The sequence below is a fragment of the Schistocerca americana genome, chromosome 3 (genome assembly GCF_021461395.2).
Source record: "Schistocerca americana isolate TAMUIC-IGC-003095 chromosome 3, iqSchAmer2.1, whole genome shotgun sequence".
Taxonomy (NCBI): domain Eukaryota; kingdom Metazoa; phylum Arthropoda; class Insecta; order Orthoptera; family Acrididae; genus Schistocerca; species Schistocerca americana.
In genome coordinates, this window is record NC_060121.1 from 580923113 (window position 1) to 580940354 (window position 17242).

Consider the following 17242-nt stretch of genomic DNA (forward strand, 5'->3'; position numbering starts at 1 on the left):
TTCTTCTGTAGTCTTGGCAGTTATCATATTATACATTGGTTACAAAATATGAGTCATGTGGTGAGAATATATTACCGTCGTGAGTATGTCCGATGAATACTGACAGCAGGCGAGATGCCACATAGGACTCTCACAGAAATCAAAGCAACAAATAAACTGATATTAATTATGTTACAACGAAGGAATTCAAGAGGCCAAACTACTAAAACGGAACGCAAGAGGCCTGGCGAGTGGTACTTGTGTATAACAAATAGGAGATACGTACGTCTGGAGGTCCCTTCGTTACAAGTCGCTGTTGCAAGCAGACGTTACATCACGACACAGACACGTAATACTATACAGCGAACAGAAACGTCAAGTACGGAACGGAGAGTCTATAATTTTGTGGAAAAAAATTGGGCCAAGGGTGATTAGAACCCGGATATCGCCCTAGACAGTCTAACACCATGACCTTTTAACCACCACGTCACGGTCACTGAAAGTAGCTACATGTTGCATATATTGTTCTTGGACCGTTCATGTTTGTATTTGGCTTCTTTTTCCACAGTTCAGTACATCTTCTTTCTGCTCTCATGCTTGATTTGTGCTCAATCGGGCTATCCAATGGGCTATCTTACCACTAAGTATGAGGGGGTGCGATGGGGAGTTTCCCTTGTGAACACCGAGTGTGGCGCTATATGTGTTGCCGTGTTTATAAAATGAGTTTCCCGTTTCACTTTAAGAAAGTCTTTATAAAGAAATAATATATAATTCCGTAGAGAGGTGACTTACACACTTCTGTAGTCATTATTTCGTTGCACTGGTGATGACTATGGTATGCAATAAAGACTTTCCTGAATGTCCGAAAGGAGCGCCACCTGCAGAAAAAGTTTAAGCAAGATGACTGAGGTTAGGTTGGTTGCTTGATTTGGGGGAGGGGACCACACAGGAAGGTTATCGGTCCCATCGGATGAGGGAAGGACGGTGAAGGAAATGGGCCGTACACTTTCAAAGCAACCATCTCGTTGCTGAGTTTGGCTGTCAGTTCCTGCTTGTATCCAGTTTCATTATCACTTGCGTTGTACTCTTATGGATAAATATTGTCATGATTTTTGCTGTGTGGAGTAATATTTATTGTGATCGGATGGTGCGTATTTTTTATGTGTCAGACATTGGACTTTGCGACTGTGAGCGTACAAGCTATGGGGTGATATTAGAGTGGCAATTTCCCACCGCAGTGCACGTGGCTGACGGTTGCTACGGGGCCGTGGTGAGCGGCTAGCGTTACGAGGCCCAGGAAAAATCCGAGCGGACGCTAAGTAGGGGCGTATATGGCCCTGTTTGCACGCTAGGAGAAATTTATATGGCAGAGAAAAGTTGATAAAAACCAAACTAAGAGTGACACGGACCTGCAGGTTCGCACTCATGTACAGAAAAATATGTAAAGCTAAATTGACTACACGCGCTACAAAAATATATATAATTTTAAAAGTGATTCTCTTAAAAACTGTAAATTTATGTAAGTTCAAAAGGTAATATGTCGGCAATGCTTTGGCCGATTAATATGAACAAAGTGTCTAGGACGCGGCTAGTAGAGCTGCATCGAGCAATCATAGCCGATCTATTAAAACAAGTACCTATTTAGAATGAGACGTCAGAATATGGGATTCGAATGAGAGAAATTGTAATTTTGTTAATAAATAAATTGAAAAAAGACGAAACTAGCGGTAGCATTGTAACGTTTAAAGAGGTGGATGAGTAATTAAGTATGTATTTTTATTTGTTTATGTTTAGTATCAAAAAATCCGGAAAAAGCAATATCACGCCACAAGAACATTACTTGTGAGGAAACGGTGGCAGATTCAGAAAATGGGAAATGTTCAAATGTGTGTGAAATCTTATGGGACTTAACTGCTAAGGTCATCAGTCCCTAAGCTTACACACTACTTAACCTAAATTAGCTTAAGGACAAACACACACACCCATGCCCGAGGGAGGACTCGAACCTCTGCCGGGACCAGCCGCACAGTCTATGACTGCAGCGCCAGGACCGCTCGGCTAATCCCACGCGGCTCAGAAAATGGGACTTTAGATCGTTATTGCCCAGAAATTTTCCACATTTTTCAGTGTATCACATGTGTTTTTGTGTTTGGTTCTAGAATATTCATAATTTTTGTCAAAAATTGATTTGCATTAGGCTGTCGTTTCGAGGGTGGAGATGGCGACCATGTTGGTGGAGTAGCTAAGAGCTAGAAGTGCCGCTCATCTCGGAGTAGTAGTTGGTTGGTAGGCATGTTTGAAAGCAGTCAAGTGGAACGCAATATGGAGGTTTGGGACAAAAAAAAAAAAAAATGGTTCAAATGGCTCTGAGCACGATGGGACCTAACGTCTGAAGCTATCAGTCCCCTACAACTTATAACTACTTAAACCTAACTAACCTAAGGACATCACACACATCCATGCCCGAGGCAGGATTCGAACCTGCGGCCGTAACGGTCGAGCGGTTGCAGACTGTAGCGCCTAGAACCGCTCGGCCACTTAGGCTGGTGGTTTAGGACAGCAGGCAAGAGTGTATTTTGTGAACAGATTGTCGAGTGACGTAATCGCTAGATATGAATTTTATAGTGAAGTGTTGTAGCATTAGATATTAACAGCCGCCCTCATGTAAGTACCTCACACTGCATTTTAAGTTTTAGTGAATATTTTGAAGAAAAAGGAAACTACTTGTTAAAATTATAAATCAACGTGAGAGAGTCAATATTTTAAATTTCACCGCAATACCTGCATGCATTGTTTTGTTATATTTTATTTCAGTGTAAAAATAGAGGTGTGAGCAGCCATCCTATGACGAAAAACATAGCCATACATTGAGACCAGCCACTTCTCTGGGTCACTCAATTAAGCTGAGTGTAACAAATACATATATTTTCGTGCCATAGCACGTGGGGGCTTGAGCCAAAAGTATTCAAACTTCAATGTGTAGTGCCCAGTACAGTCGTACAACACGTGTTGGCTGTTTGGTACTGTCTGTAACAAATTGTAATTTTCGCCTATTGTTTCGGAGAATCATTTGAGAATTGAATATGAAAAATAAAAACGAAATTAGTCATCGTCAAGTAATGAGAAGAACCTATTTGTAGCTTTGGCTATTTGTCGTATTGAAACAGGATCCGACTTTTGCACTGCAAGCCTCGCGAGATTTAATGCATAGTAAGAGATGAACAACGCGTTATAGAGCACGCGTTTGTCCACATGTCGGTTGTACATGACCATGCACCATTCTTCCATATCCTGCAACACTTGAAAGAAGTTGTTGATGGACGAGGAAGCATGTATCAAGCAATTGCAGTGGGGTGCTGTGCTATTTCGGGCAATCTCTATACAAGATCCTTCTACTGCAGCCTTTCTGAACGGCCGAGCTTCTCTTGCGCAAATTGTTATTCACTTCTCTAGGGCAATGGATTTTGCTGACGCTGGAAGCTGCCGTTATTATTGAACTGACTATTAGGAGAAACTTTCCAATTATCGAAGGGTCGCAACTGGGTACTGGTACCCCTAATAACTTACAAACAGCTACCACACTCTAGAAAACTTAGAGACTTATCTTGATTACCTATAGCCTGTGTAAAATTCCACCATCACATCATCTGATTTGTATCGAAGAGTGTAGGTTCCCGGTTCGATATGTGGCTATGAGAAAAAGACTGAAATACCAAGGAAAGTGTGATGCTTTACGAGTCTGAGCGTGGAATATGAGAACTTTGAACATGGAAGGGGAACCAGAAAATGTCAAAAGCGAAATGCTAAAGCTCAATCTTGATAGAGTGGGGCTCAGTGAAGTGAAATGGAAAGAGGACAACGATTTGTGATCAGATGAGTGTAGGGTAATATCTACAGAAGTTGCATGGGAAACCGTAGGCACAAGTAGGATAATTGCGAAGAGATAAAGGGTAACAGTACTTCAGTTGATCGAGGAAAGAAGGAAGTACATAAATATTCATGTAAATTCAGGAATACAGAAATACAAGTCACTGAGGAATGAAATAAATACAGCGTGCAGGGAAGCTAAAACGAAATGGCTGAATGAATATTGAAAAAGAAATGACTGCGGGAAGGACTGACTCAGCATACAGGAAACTCACAACCATCTTCGTTGAAATTAAAAGCAATGGTATCAACATTAAGAGTGCAGTGGGAACTCCTCTGTTGAATGAAGAGAAGAGAGCAGATAAGTGGGAAGAGTAAACTGAAGGCATGACGTGGTACGAATTGAAACAAGAGTCGATGTAGAAAAGATTGGGGTCCAGTATTAGAATCGGAATTAAAAAGAGAATTGGAAGACTAACGATCGAATAAGGCAGAAGAGATAGATAACATTCCATCAGAACTTCTAAAGTCTTTGGGAAAGTGACAAGAAAGCGACGGTTCATGTTGGTGTGTAGAGCGTATGGGTATGGTGATATACCATCTGAGTTTCTGAAAAACAACATCCATATAATTCCGAAGATTGCAAGAACCGACAAAGACGAGAATTATCTCACAATCAGCTTTACAGCTCGCACGTCCAAGATACGGACCAGAATAATGTACAGAAGAACGGGGAGAAAATTGAGGGCGTGTTAGATGAAGATCAGCTTCCCATTAGGAAAGGTAAAGGCACCAGAGGAGAAACTCTGGCTTTGCGGTTGATAATGGAACCAAGACTGAGGAAAAATCAAAACACGTTCATAGGATCTGTCGACCTGGGAAAAGTGTTCGACAAAGTAAAATGCTGCAACATGTTCCGAATTCTGAGAAAAATAGGACTAAGCAATAGAGAAAGACGGGTAATATATAATAGTACAAGAGCCAAAAGGGAATAATAAGAGTGGGACACGAAGAACGTAATTCTCGGATTAAAAAGTGTGTAAGATAGGCATAACTTCTTTCACCCTACTGTTCAATCTGTACACTGTAGAAGCAATGACGGAATTAAATGAAAGGTTCAAGGTGAAAGGATATCAATGATAAAATACTCTGATGACATTGCTATCTTCGGTGAAAGTGGAGAAGAATTACAGAATCTGCTGAAGGAATTGAACAGTCAAATGAGTGCAGAATATGGATTGAGGAGATTCTCCGGAGAATCGGCGTGGAAAGGAATGTGTGGGGAAACACTGGCAAGAAATGGTTCAAATGGCTCTGAGCACTATGGGACTTAACTTCTAAGGTCATCAGTCCCCTAGAACTTAGAACTACTTAAACCTAACCAACCTAAGGACATCACACACACCCATACCCGAGGCAGGATTCGAACCTGCGACCGTAGCGGCCGCGCGGTTCCAGACGGCACTGGCAAGAAGAACGGACAGGATGGTAGCACATATGTTAAGACATCGGGGAATAAGTTCCACGGTTCTAGAGAGAGCTGTAGAGGGTAAAATCTGTAGGGGAAAACAGAGATTGGAATATATTCGGCAAATAATTGAGGAAGTAGGTTGCAAGTCCTGTTCTGAGATGAAGAGGTTGCCATAGGAAAGTAGTTTGTGGTGGGCTGATGACTGAAGACAGAAAATATACCGATTTTTTTCTGTTCAGTGGAATTTTCTTCTCCAAGAACATGTGCATCAACAGCCTCCCACTGAGTGTGCGAATTAACGCTCTCTCCTCCTCAAGATTTTGGTTTCCTGCTACAGGGGCTTTTGTCTCATTGATGTGCTCTGCACCGCTACTACTGGTCAACGGAGGGAACCTGGCTAGGTCTCCGGTTGCGACTCCTACGCACTTTGCTCCCACCCCTCCCTTTCTGCGCCGCGGAAGTTCCACTGCAAAAAGCGGGTTAAGGCGACCACTCGCATAAAGCGAGAAATCTGGTTTCGAGTCCCAGTCCAGCACATGTTTCCTCTCTCGCCATTCTATTATACCGCTGATGGTTGTCTGTATTCGCAACTGCAAATACGCTTAATGCCTTTATGATTTGCCACAATTTCTATTATTATCAATTATTCTGCCTCCCTCTGCTGCCCCAGTGGGCAAAACTTAATTTAAGGATTTTTTATTTATTGTAACTGTCGGTTGAAAGGCGTTAATTGTTCATATCTTTTCAAAGAAATAGTAGAGTATTAAGGTCTTTATTTTATTTAAAAGAACTTGATTTGGTGGTTGCCACAAGACGTTTTACCAGATTAGTTTGGCGCCAGAATGCGATTTACTTAAATGTCTAGGTTGTAAAATTCATTTAGCAGCATGTATTTGCTACTCCATGTTTGCTTAATCTGCTATAAGGCACTGTTCTAGCTGTATGTGGCCATTGATGGCGGTTCGGTTTGGATGCAGAAACTAAAACAAAACTTACCTAGTATCTTCGTCAGGCAGCGAACTATTACCTAAACTTATTTTTCTTCTCATCAGTGTGCGTCCGCTGTATTAAGTCAAGCTTTGTGTGTGTGTAAAGTAAAATTTAGCGGTGCCCAACAACTGTGCACTTTTAATTGCCCATTGGCCATCAATATTGCTTTTTAATTACTATTTATTTATTTGCCAAAAGGCTCTCTTCATTTCTAAAATTTTGGTATTTTCTGTTTTTTAATAGTGGCATGAGGCATGACGTTGTTATTAAGCTTGTACTGTGAGTTGTACAAAAAGAACAGTAACCAACTGAAACCAAAAATTACGTTTCTTGTGGAGAATGTAATACCAATTTTTATTCCTCACAAGACCATTTCTCGAGAACTATAAGATCTTCCACATCAAGTGTTAAATATTTGTTTATTCAGCGACTGTGATTTTAATAAATGGTTGTTGAAATTGTGTATGCTTTTATTGGCCCAGCATCCACTCATCTTACCAGTTCCTTAAAGCTTGAGTGGTAGCAAAGTTAGTTCCATTAGAATGGCAGGTTTCTGATCCTGTGTAAAGGTAAGGATAGATTAATTTAGCTGTGAACTGCGTATTTTATTTTAGTTGCGGGTAGCTGTTAAACCATGGTCAGTTATGGATCGGAGAGCAGTCCTGGGAATCTCATACCTGACTAAGAACAAGACGAATAATATGAATTGACTACTTGGAGTGTGGTGACAGAAGGCAGTATAGTTGAGCTAAGTCAACGGTTGCGTGGAGCACTGGGCTGCAGTCTTTTAGTTACAGCTGAATCGGTTGGTGACATAAGTGGTGCTTGTTCTGTATGTGTCAGCTTCCTGGTGGGTGTACATTTCATCATTGATCTCCTACGAAGGAGTGTTCCTACATCAACCCAGTTGTTCACTATCCAATCTCGACTGAATCACCTACCTAATCAGATAGAAAATGTCAGTTTAGTAAACAGCAAACTTACAGAAATGTCCTCTAGCTTAGAAGCGCGTAGAAAGATTATCCAATTACAGCTTGAAGACATCTTGTTGAACTGACAGGAAAATGTTGGATTGGAGAAGAGTTCAGTTCCCTAGCAAGTCAGACCTCTGTAAGTAGAGTCAGGGTACTCGGACTACCTAGAATTTTCCACCTTGGTCTGTGCTGCAGGGAATTATAAGCCTGTCTTCTTTGCATAGCAGTGTACAAGTAATGGATTTGTTGTGGAGTTGGATAACCAAGCGTCAGCTTTGTAAGTCACTGGTTCAGTTAGTAAGTAAGTAGAATAAATATGGTACCCCTTGATAAAGGCTAACCATTTAGTGGGTTCGCAAAAGATACCTCGGAGGATATTTACCCAACCATTTTTGCAATCTAATGAGTCGATTCTTCTGTCATATCCATGGATGTAATCAGACCTGGGCACAGGGTACTCAGGATATTTGCATCGCCGTGGCAGCATTTTGCCTAGCCGTTTTGGAGGTAGAGGCTGTGAATAATGTGCAGGGTTCCTGTAAATGATCGAAGCGATTTCACAGATTTTCTGTAGCGATATTATTTTACATATTTTCACAGAACTTTACATACACTTAGAAAATCTCAAAAACATGTTTTTGACGCATTAGAAGTTCTCCATTCGTGAGAATAGCCCCAATGTATTACAGGAAATGTAGAGAGAAGATGCAGGGGAAGACAGAGATTTGAATACATACAACAAATAAGTTAGGACGTATGGTGCGAGTGATGCTCCGAATGAGGAAGTTACGATAGGGAAGGAATAAAGGAATTAGTGGCGGGCAGCATCACACTAGTCAGCAGAATGATGACTCAAAAAGAAAACTGTGATGCTTACAGGTGAGGACTATTCTTTGTGTGCTGTCGTGAGGTGTGTGCTGCTAAGGCAAAGTAGTCACCGTTTGATGTTTCTCATTTGAACAGAGAGCAGGCCAGCGCTTTGTTGGAGGTTTTGGTACAATATCCAGAGGCACCGACAGACAAACTGAGAGCAACTGACAAGATTGTGTATAAAATTCAGCTCACAGATGAGGTTCTGGTTCGCCAGTCTCCTTGTCGCTAGTCGCCTCCGAAGATTAAATTATCGACCCATGTCGGATGATCGTGAAATAAGAATTTGTGTCCGCTTACACCCCGTCAGTCTTTTTGGTACACCAGCCCAGAGGGAAAGATTATTGTTCCACCATTAACTACCACGACTTCAATTATTTTGGAATTAGTTCCCTTACTCGATTCGCATAATTGCTTCACGTGGTATTCCAGAGCCCAGTAGGTCATTGCACTCAACCTTAACCAGGACTACCACCAAGTGCCGCTTATGGAGGAATATTAGCCCCTTACCTTGTAGGGCATTGAATCTATTAGAGTATAATGATGTCTTGTTTAGCTTTTCTATAGGGCCACCTGTAACGTCTCAGCTGCTAAATCTGTACTAGGTGACCTCAAATATAGGTACACGTATAACGGATCGGAAGATGTGGTTGTATATTGAAAGACCTTTAACGAATACTTAGATAAATTAGGACAAGTTCTACACCATCTGTGTGAAGCAAGGTTGACAGTTAAACGGCCTAAGGTTAACCTGGCTCGTAAAAGTATTTCGTTCTTAGGTCACATAGTGCATACCGCTTGGGTTAGCGTAGGTCATGAATGCATCAAGGCATTCACCTACTCTCGTGGTTGAATGACAGTATGGATATTGCCAGGTTGTTCGGGAAGAGAAATTCCTGATACATCTACCCAGCTGCCCACTCCCCTCTATCACCTGCTACAGAAGGGAGAAAAATTCCAATGGGGTGACACTTAGCACCTCCTTTGAAGCTTTGACGACGGTCTCGGCTAGTGTATCCCCTGGCATTGCCTAGTTTAGATGGCGAATTATTCCAGCACATGGACACGTCTAATTCTGTTGTAGCTGCCGTACTTCTCCAAGGAAGTTTAGGAGAAGGCCCATCAGACGCGCATTCAGGTAGCCGCAGAGAGTGGATACCCTGCAAATGAGTTAGAGGTGCTTGCAGACCAGTTTGGTGTGGGGCGGTTTATGTTTTACTTTGGGCACAACTTGTTCCTTTCTTTCGTGAGGAATCACAGTCACATAGAGTTTTTTAACATATTTATGCCTTTTAAATGTTAATTGTTCATTTATTGTACGCAATCGTGATTTTGGCTTTGTAGCCATTCTAAAATACATGTTGAAATCTTAAACTATGTCTTACCTGCGTGCTACATGTCATCATCGGAAATACAGACTTCTGGCCTTATAGACCAGTTGTTCTGTTCTGCATTACGACAAGTGGTCTATAGCACGAAAAATTTCTGTTTTCGACGACGACTTGTCATAAACCTGTCGGACATGTTTTAACATTTCAGTACGCACCTGAGAATGGCTACAAAGCAGAAATCACGATTGTGTACAATAAATGAACAATTAACAGTCAAATAACGGATATTTAATTAAAACAAGAAAAGCTCATTTCGATTAGAAATACATACCCAGGCGTTGATCTGTGCGTTGTTGTGTCCCCGTAAGATGCGGAGAATAGCCATGTGACCTGTCAGGACCGTACCCTTCAGTTCTGAAGTGCAACATTTAAAAGGGATGGAGAACCAAGTAGCTCTCAGTCGCCTGTTATAGCACAAGGACAATGTGGATGAGTCCTCCACAAATTGAAGTGCCGATTCGTGTAGAAACAGTTGTCAGGGACTTTTATTTTCACAAGTCCGTCTTGATCACATTGATTTCTTTACACTTGATGACTGGTTTCGGCTTATCGCCATCTTCAGATCGTTAAAATATTCTGATACAAATCATGGTCAACTTAAACATGTGATGCACATGTTTAACTTAATCATGGTCAACTTAAACATGTGATGCACATGTTTAACTTGACGATGATTTGCATCAGAATATTTTAACGATCTTAACATGGCGATAAGCCGAAACCGGTCAGAAAGTCTTAAGAAATCTATGTGATCAAAACGGACTTGTGAAAATAAAAGTGCTCAGATTAGATTAGGTTTTTTAGATTAAGTTAGTTTTTCGTTCCATAGATTCATGCTGAGGAGATCCTCTTGGATGTGGTACATGTCAATTCTTTTTTTTTAAGCTGAATAACAATATTAATAGTATGATTATATACAATACATCATTTTTAAGCTGAAATAACAATACTAATAGCATGAGTATATACAATACGTCATTTGTCTCTATTAAAAAATTCGTCATTGGAGTAGAAGGAGTTGGCCACTAGTAAGTCTTTCAGACTCCATTTAGACTGATCTTTATTTGTAACTAAATTTTTTATGTTTGCTGGCAAATTATTGTAGATGAGTGTTCCTGAGTAGTGGACCCCTTTTTGAACTAAAGTAAGTGTTTTTAAGTCCTTGTGCAGATCAATTTTGTTCCTGGTATTGTATGTATGAACTGAGCTATTTGTTGAAAAAAGAAATATATTATTTAGGACAAATTTAATTAAGGAGTAAATATACTGAGGGGCAGTAGTTAGTATACCCAGTTCTTTGAAGAGGTTTCTACAGGATGTCCGTGAATTTACTCCACAAATAATACGTATTAAATGCTTTTGGACTTTGAAAAGTTTTGTTTGACTTGAAGAGTTACCCCAAAATATTATAACATATTACATTATGGAATGAAAGTAGGCAAAGTATTCAAGCTTTTTCATTTTTATGTCGTGTATGTCTGCTAACACTCGGATTGCAAGTGCCCCTCCCAACTGAATTTATTATCAAGCTGTAATCCTAGGAATTTAAGACTGTCAACCTCTTCTATCTGCTCTTCTTCATACTTTATGCATATGCTGGGTGGAAACCTCTTACAGGTTCAGAATTGCATATAGTTAGTCTTTTTGAAGTTTATGTCAGTGAGTTGGCTTAAAACCATTTATTAATATCCATGAAAATATCATTAGCAGAACTTTCTAGAACTACACTCGACATACTGTTTATTGCAATACTTGTGTCATCAGCAAACAAAACGAACTCTGCTTCTGGAAGTGTAACTGATGAGAGATCGTTAATGTACACAAGAAAAAACAAATGATCGCGGACTCATATACAGACTTATTCTTCAGTTGATAAGTTCTCACGGAGATTCCCGTACAAATTGCTGAGCCTCAGCTGCATGGCATAAGACAAACAACTGTATAGAGGGATGCCCTGCCATCCAGCCCGTTGTGATATCAAAGACAAAAGATGTCTCCCCATGGAATTGACTTCACCTCAGGTACTTCCCTCATTCTCTGTGCGGGGAGCACTTGTAAGTATTCAAAAGGATCATGACAATTAAAGATCTTACATGGCATAACTTAAATGGAGATGTTCCAAGATTTGCTGGCCAAAGTGAGGAGTGTGAGGCACACGTTAAATGGAAATGTTACGAGATTTGTTGGCCAAAGTGAGGAGTGTATGATAGCTAAGCCCAACATCAGCACCCTATTGGGTGAACTTAGTTCCAGTCGGGCGGAGCACCTGATGAGATAAATTTTCATTGGCCACCTAGGACCTCTACCGCATAAAAAGCAGGGCATCTAGTACGTGTCACTAGTGGTCGATGGTTTCTCGCTGTTTGTGTGGTTGCTGCCCAATAGATCAGGAATCACTGACGTTACTTTTTTATTGAGTCATGTGTCTTCTGACTGGTTAAATGTTGTCCGCCAGGAAATTCTACTCTCCACTATTACTTCACTGGGATAGGAGTCTATATCTGCTCCTGGGAGTATCTTTCAATCCAATATCTGATTTCAGAGACTCTGATCGTGCAGTTACCTAAATGGAATTTTCCCTTTTGTTCCGGTCTTTTGAGATACTTGTTCTGAGTATTCGCTATTACTAGCTGAAATTTATTGCAGAACTCGATTAGTCTTTCTCATCCCTCATTCACAGTACCAGCCAAATATTCTACCGCAACCCATACTTCTAGTCCTTCCTCCTACAACCGCATCCCAATCCCCCAAGATTACTAGATTTTCATCTCCCTTTACGTACCGAATTACCGGTATAATGCCCTCACATACTTTCTGTATTCCTACAGTCTCTAATGGCGACGTCGGCATGTGTAGATGAAATATTGTTGTCGGCGGTGCCTGCTGTCGATTCTGAGAAGAACAATCTTATTATTGAACTGTTCACAGTAGCTCACTCTCGGCCCAACCTTCCTATTCATAACGCATACAACTGCCGTTATAACATTTTCAGCAGTTTTTGGTGTTACCCTACAGTCCTCTCACCACAAATCTCGCCTTCTTTCAATTTCACTTCACTTGTCCCCGCTATATCTAGACTGAGCCTTAGCTTTCCCTTTTCAGATTATCTAGCCTCCTTACCACTTTCAAATTTTGACACTCCATGCCCTGCCTCGTAGAATGTTCTTCTTTCGTTGGTTATTCAATCTCTTTCTCATAATCACCTCGTCCTTAACAGCCCCCTCCAAAAGATTTGAGTGGTGAACTAGTGTGGAAACTTTTGCCAATGGAGGGCTCATCATGACGCTTTTCCAAATACTAGCCACATGCCGTGTTGATACTCATCATGTGTCTTTGATGCAGTGGTTTCCATTGCCTTCTCTCTCCTCATGCCTCTGATCATTGCTGCTTCGTCCTTCTTCTAGTGGTGATTTCCTACCCCAAGGACAAGAGAGTATGAAGAACCCCTTTCCGCTCCCCTGCCTTCTTTCACAAGGCCTTTGACAGAGAGGGATGACTTCTTATGTCGGAAGTCTTCGCCCGCCATTGCTGACGATTTTCATTCAAAACCTAGGCATTGGTGAGGTTTGAACCCGAGGCCCGAAATGTGTTAATTAGTAGTCAAAGACGCCAACCGCTATACCACGTTAATAGTTCGCATTTAATCTCTATTTTATCTGTGTGAGGTCTCCGAAGTTTCTGGTTAGTGAAACGCGCCACGGTTCTGGGATCGGGAGTTTAAGAAGTTGTCTTTCACAAGTGTCCTGTCTCACGTAATGACCAGCCAGTATTACCCACAAGCTTCATCTGGAATTTAAACTCAGCCTTGATTATTTTCCACGCCCCGTCCCATGCTAAGTGGAATCGGTCCATTTCGTGGCCTAATGTCGCTCTCAATACAGCGTACACGAAATGCATCGGACCACCTCTGCGAATATAATGTTTGCCTTCCGGTAAATTCAGTCTGTCTAATCTGTGGTCCATTAACCATCTCTTGCCTGAGGATAATATCTCTAAATCAGGGCCAGCAACGGAATGTCAGTCCTAATACGAGGAGGACATGCGGGCAGCATGCGGGCTGAAGTTTATCCCCTCTGTGCTTTCCTCGGCCGTTCCCAGAACGTGACATTGCAGTTAATTCTGCGGTGAGGCAAAGCTCGGCACAACTCCCTCTAGTTTGGCAGAATCGTGGAGTCAGCGCTGTTTACTCCTCGCTCTTCGTTCGTGGTATGAAAGACGTTCACAGATCCAGTGGTTTTTTACACAAAAATAAGCAGCATAGCGATACATCATCACAAGTCTTTAAAAATGAATGAGAATGACAGAAAGGGAAGGATAAGAATTACCAGCTTCCGTTATGCAGTCGCATAATCGACAATTACTGCAAATTTGCTATGAAACGGCATTATAATACCAAGAAGATAGAATTTACAGTTTTAATTGGAATGGAAGAACAAAAAATTAAGACGATTGACAGAGGTGATTCATTGTTCTCTACATCAAGACATCAATAAGAACTTTGCGGTCAATTTGGAGGCCAAGAGAACGTGCAGGAATTGGTGGTGCGAATAGTAAAATTGCTGAACTCGCACACATTGTTCCACACTCTTGCAGTAGTTTTCGATGGAAGTAACCGAAGGGTGTGGAGACTTTATGTAATATGCGAAGTAAGTTGGTTAAGCCAAGGGGCATTCTTCAAGCGATCTATCTATTTAAAACCCGGTATAACTGAATTGATGTAGGAAAAATAGGTGCAGGAACAAAAATTAGAGCATTTGAAATGGACTGCAGATCTCTCATTTAACGTAGACGGGACAACAGACTGCCCAGAGTAAGATATCGCAAGGTGAGAAACAACACTCTACTGATTTGATGCGGATGCGTTTAAAAATAATATCACATTGTAGAAGGGACGAAGCCTGATAACGCCGTATAATGTAAGCCCACTGCCATAAAAGAAAACACGAAGTTTGAAGAATTATAAGGAGAGATTTCTAAATGTTTTGAGGAAATTGCTATTGTGATACATGTTTTCGAACTGTTTTCGAGGTTATCTGCGATTCAACTGAAAGTGCCCATGTGCATTTGCAGATGTAACTCGCTGAGAAAAATGGTTCAAATGGCTCTGAGCCCTATGGGACTTAACGTCTGAGGCCATCAGTCCCCTAGAACTTAGAACTACTTAAACCTAACTAACCTAAGAACATCACACACACCCATGCCCGAGGCAAGATTCGAACCTGCGACCGTAGCGGTCGCGCGGTTCCAGACTGTAGCGCCTAGAACCACTCGGCCACTCTGGCCGGCTAACTCGCTGACCTGCAGTGTAATTTTCATCTTAAAGATCAATCACGTTACGGTAAGATTGTCCAGAACATCTACATTGTAGCAAATGTTCAACAATTTTTCCATCTACATATGTGTGTGAAGTCCTTTTTTCGATTACGAAACAAAATTAATCACATTTACCTGGCAACATTAGTCCGAAAATCACTGAAATTGTGTACTTCTGTCCGTATGGCGACTGTTTGCACCAGATAAAAGTTATATTACGTCTTCAGAGAGCCCACAATAAATAAAAATAGCGAATATTTTTTATTGATCCTTTTGTGATGTTGATGACAGACACTGTTTGGTAACATCTTCACTCATTTGCTGGCTGTCCAGTGGACGTCCCTCTGCAAGGGGCCTGGGGCAGGGGGACAATGAGTACCACTATACAGACTGTGAAGACATTGCAAATAATGAGAGACAATAATAAAGCGAAATACAAAACCAAGTCATATGAACCGTGACGACACTGCCATTTAAATGCGCCTCATTCACTGTTTTCCCATCTTCCCCCATCTCACGCTCAGATAGCCTGCCATGCTATCTCAGTACGGGGTAGTGTACAGGCAGCCTGAGCGCTATGGCAATGATGTCAGGGCGTCGCTCGTGAGCCAAATTCCTAGCCATGCCTGTCCTAAAGCAATGAAGCAAGACTGGGATGCTACAAGGGAGTCGTTTCGTGCACCAGAAGGAACTGCCCAGTTTTAAACTAGGGAATGCGGTTCTGGAATCTTGTAAAGAACTTCTGGGCCCATAGCAAAGAGGCACAGCAAGGGAATTCCAAAATTCTGACTCACTGTGAGTGACCAATAACATTGTGTGATTTTCATAGTGAGCTTCCTTATCCAGAATCAGTCAGCTGAAATTGCAGCAAGGCACATATGAGTCAGTTAATGATCGCTTTCGGTAATCAGGACATTGGAGAACCTCCTTACACCTGACCAGAACACCCCTGCTTGTCCCAACTTAGTCGGAGATGGACTAAGCCATACACTAGCTGTATCTGAACCACACACATGTGATGCTCATAACACACACGATGTGGTAACATCTTCACCCAGCTTCTGGCTAACCAGTGGACGTGCCCCTGCAAGGGGGCAGGTTGTAACACCAAGTGGCGCTATTGAACTCTAAAGATACTGCTAATTACGAGAGATAATTTTATCTTTTTCTTCTTTTCTTCTGACACATTTGTTTTGTACATATGTCTTTGATGGTCTAGGATATCTTATTCTGCTCTGTAATATGAAATTGATACGTGGGGAGCCGCCGGCGCCAGTGTTTTCTCCGTTCGATTCACCGGGATCGATTGTTTCCCTCTGGCGTTGCTTATCTTTGCCTCGTTGGCCGGTGGTGGTGCTGGTGGGCTGGCGGGCAGACTGGGTTTTGGCTTTGCAACGGCCGGTACGTGTCGCTGCTCAGAGAGTAAAACTTGTGGTTGCGTGGAGTTTGCTGGATTTGACAGGTGTATGTGGCTCGGAGTGCGGAAGCGGGCCTGTTATTGCAAGATTTTGAGGCGTGACTGGGCCATGGTCTTCTAAGCAGGACGCTGAGCAATGTGTTATTCATTTTGCCTAGTGGAGTCTATTGAAGAAGTAGACATTCTGGCTTTCTAGTTTTGAAATCGGCCCTACCCGTGTTACCACCAGCTTCTACCTTTTTTTGTGAGTGTCAATACTGTATGGGAACTGTGACGTACTGGTGTAATAATATTATGCCTTGTATTATCGTTGCCCTTTTAAAACTAGTCTGTTTGTGCTGGGGTAATTTTACATATTTTGAAAATTGAAGTCTACAGTTACTGCTTCCAAACATTTTAAATTTGGCTTTGTCTTGATGTGATCTATCCTTGCAGAATTTTATCGTACTATATTCTGGGGCTGTTAATATTGTTTGTTTTGGCTGTGGCTGTGTGTTTGTGCTTTATGTTGCAGCACTGCAGCGGGTACCTAGTCCATGTCTAAATCGATGTCCGGAGTACGACGCCTTGGTCGACCAGTACCAGAGGGAACGGAGGTTCTTTTGGCCGCGTGGAAAATGGCAACCAATACGGCGGCCACTGAGTTCTTCGGGTTGCAGTAAGCGGGGATCTTGCATGAAGTTAAGTTTCCTCTGCATTGGGACGCCAAGGCGTCTGTTCCGTTTGCTATACTGCTTATATATTTACCTTTTATTACTGAAGTGGTTACAGTAAGATCGAAGTTATAAGAAGTTCTTCTTTGCAAGTAATTCAATCAGAAAGGTTTAGTGTAATGTACTTTTTTTTCTTGTGTATCCTGTTCAAAAGAAACTTATTTCACCTTTATTATCCAAGTGCCATTGGTAAATGAAACTTATTTTACCTTTTATTATTGAAGTGGTTACTGTAAGATAGAAGTTGTAAGAAGTTC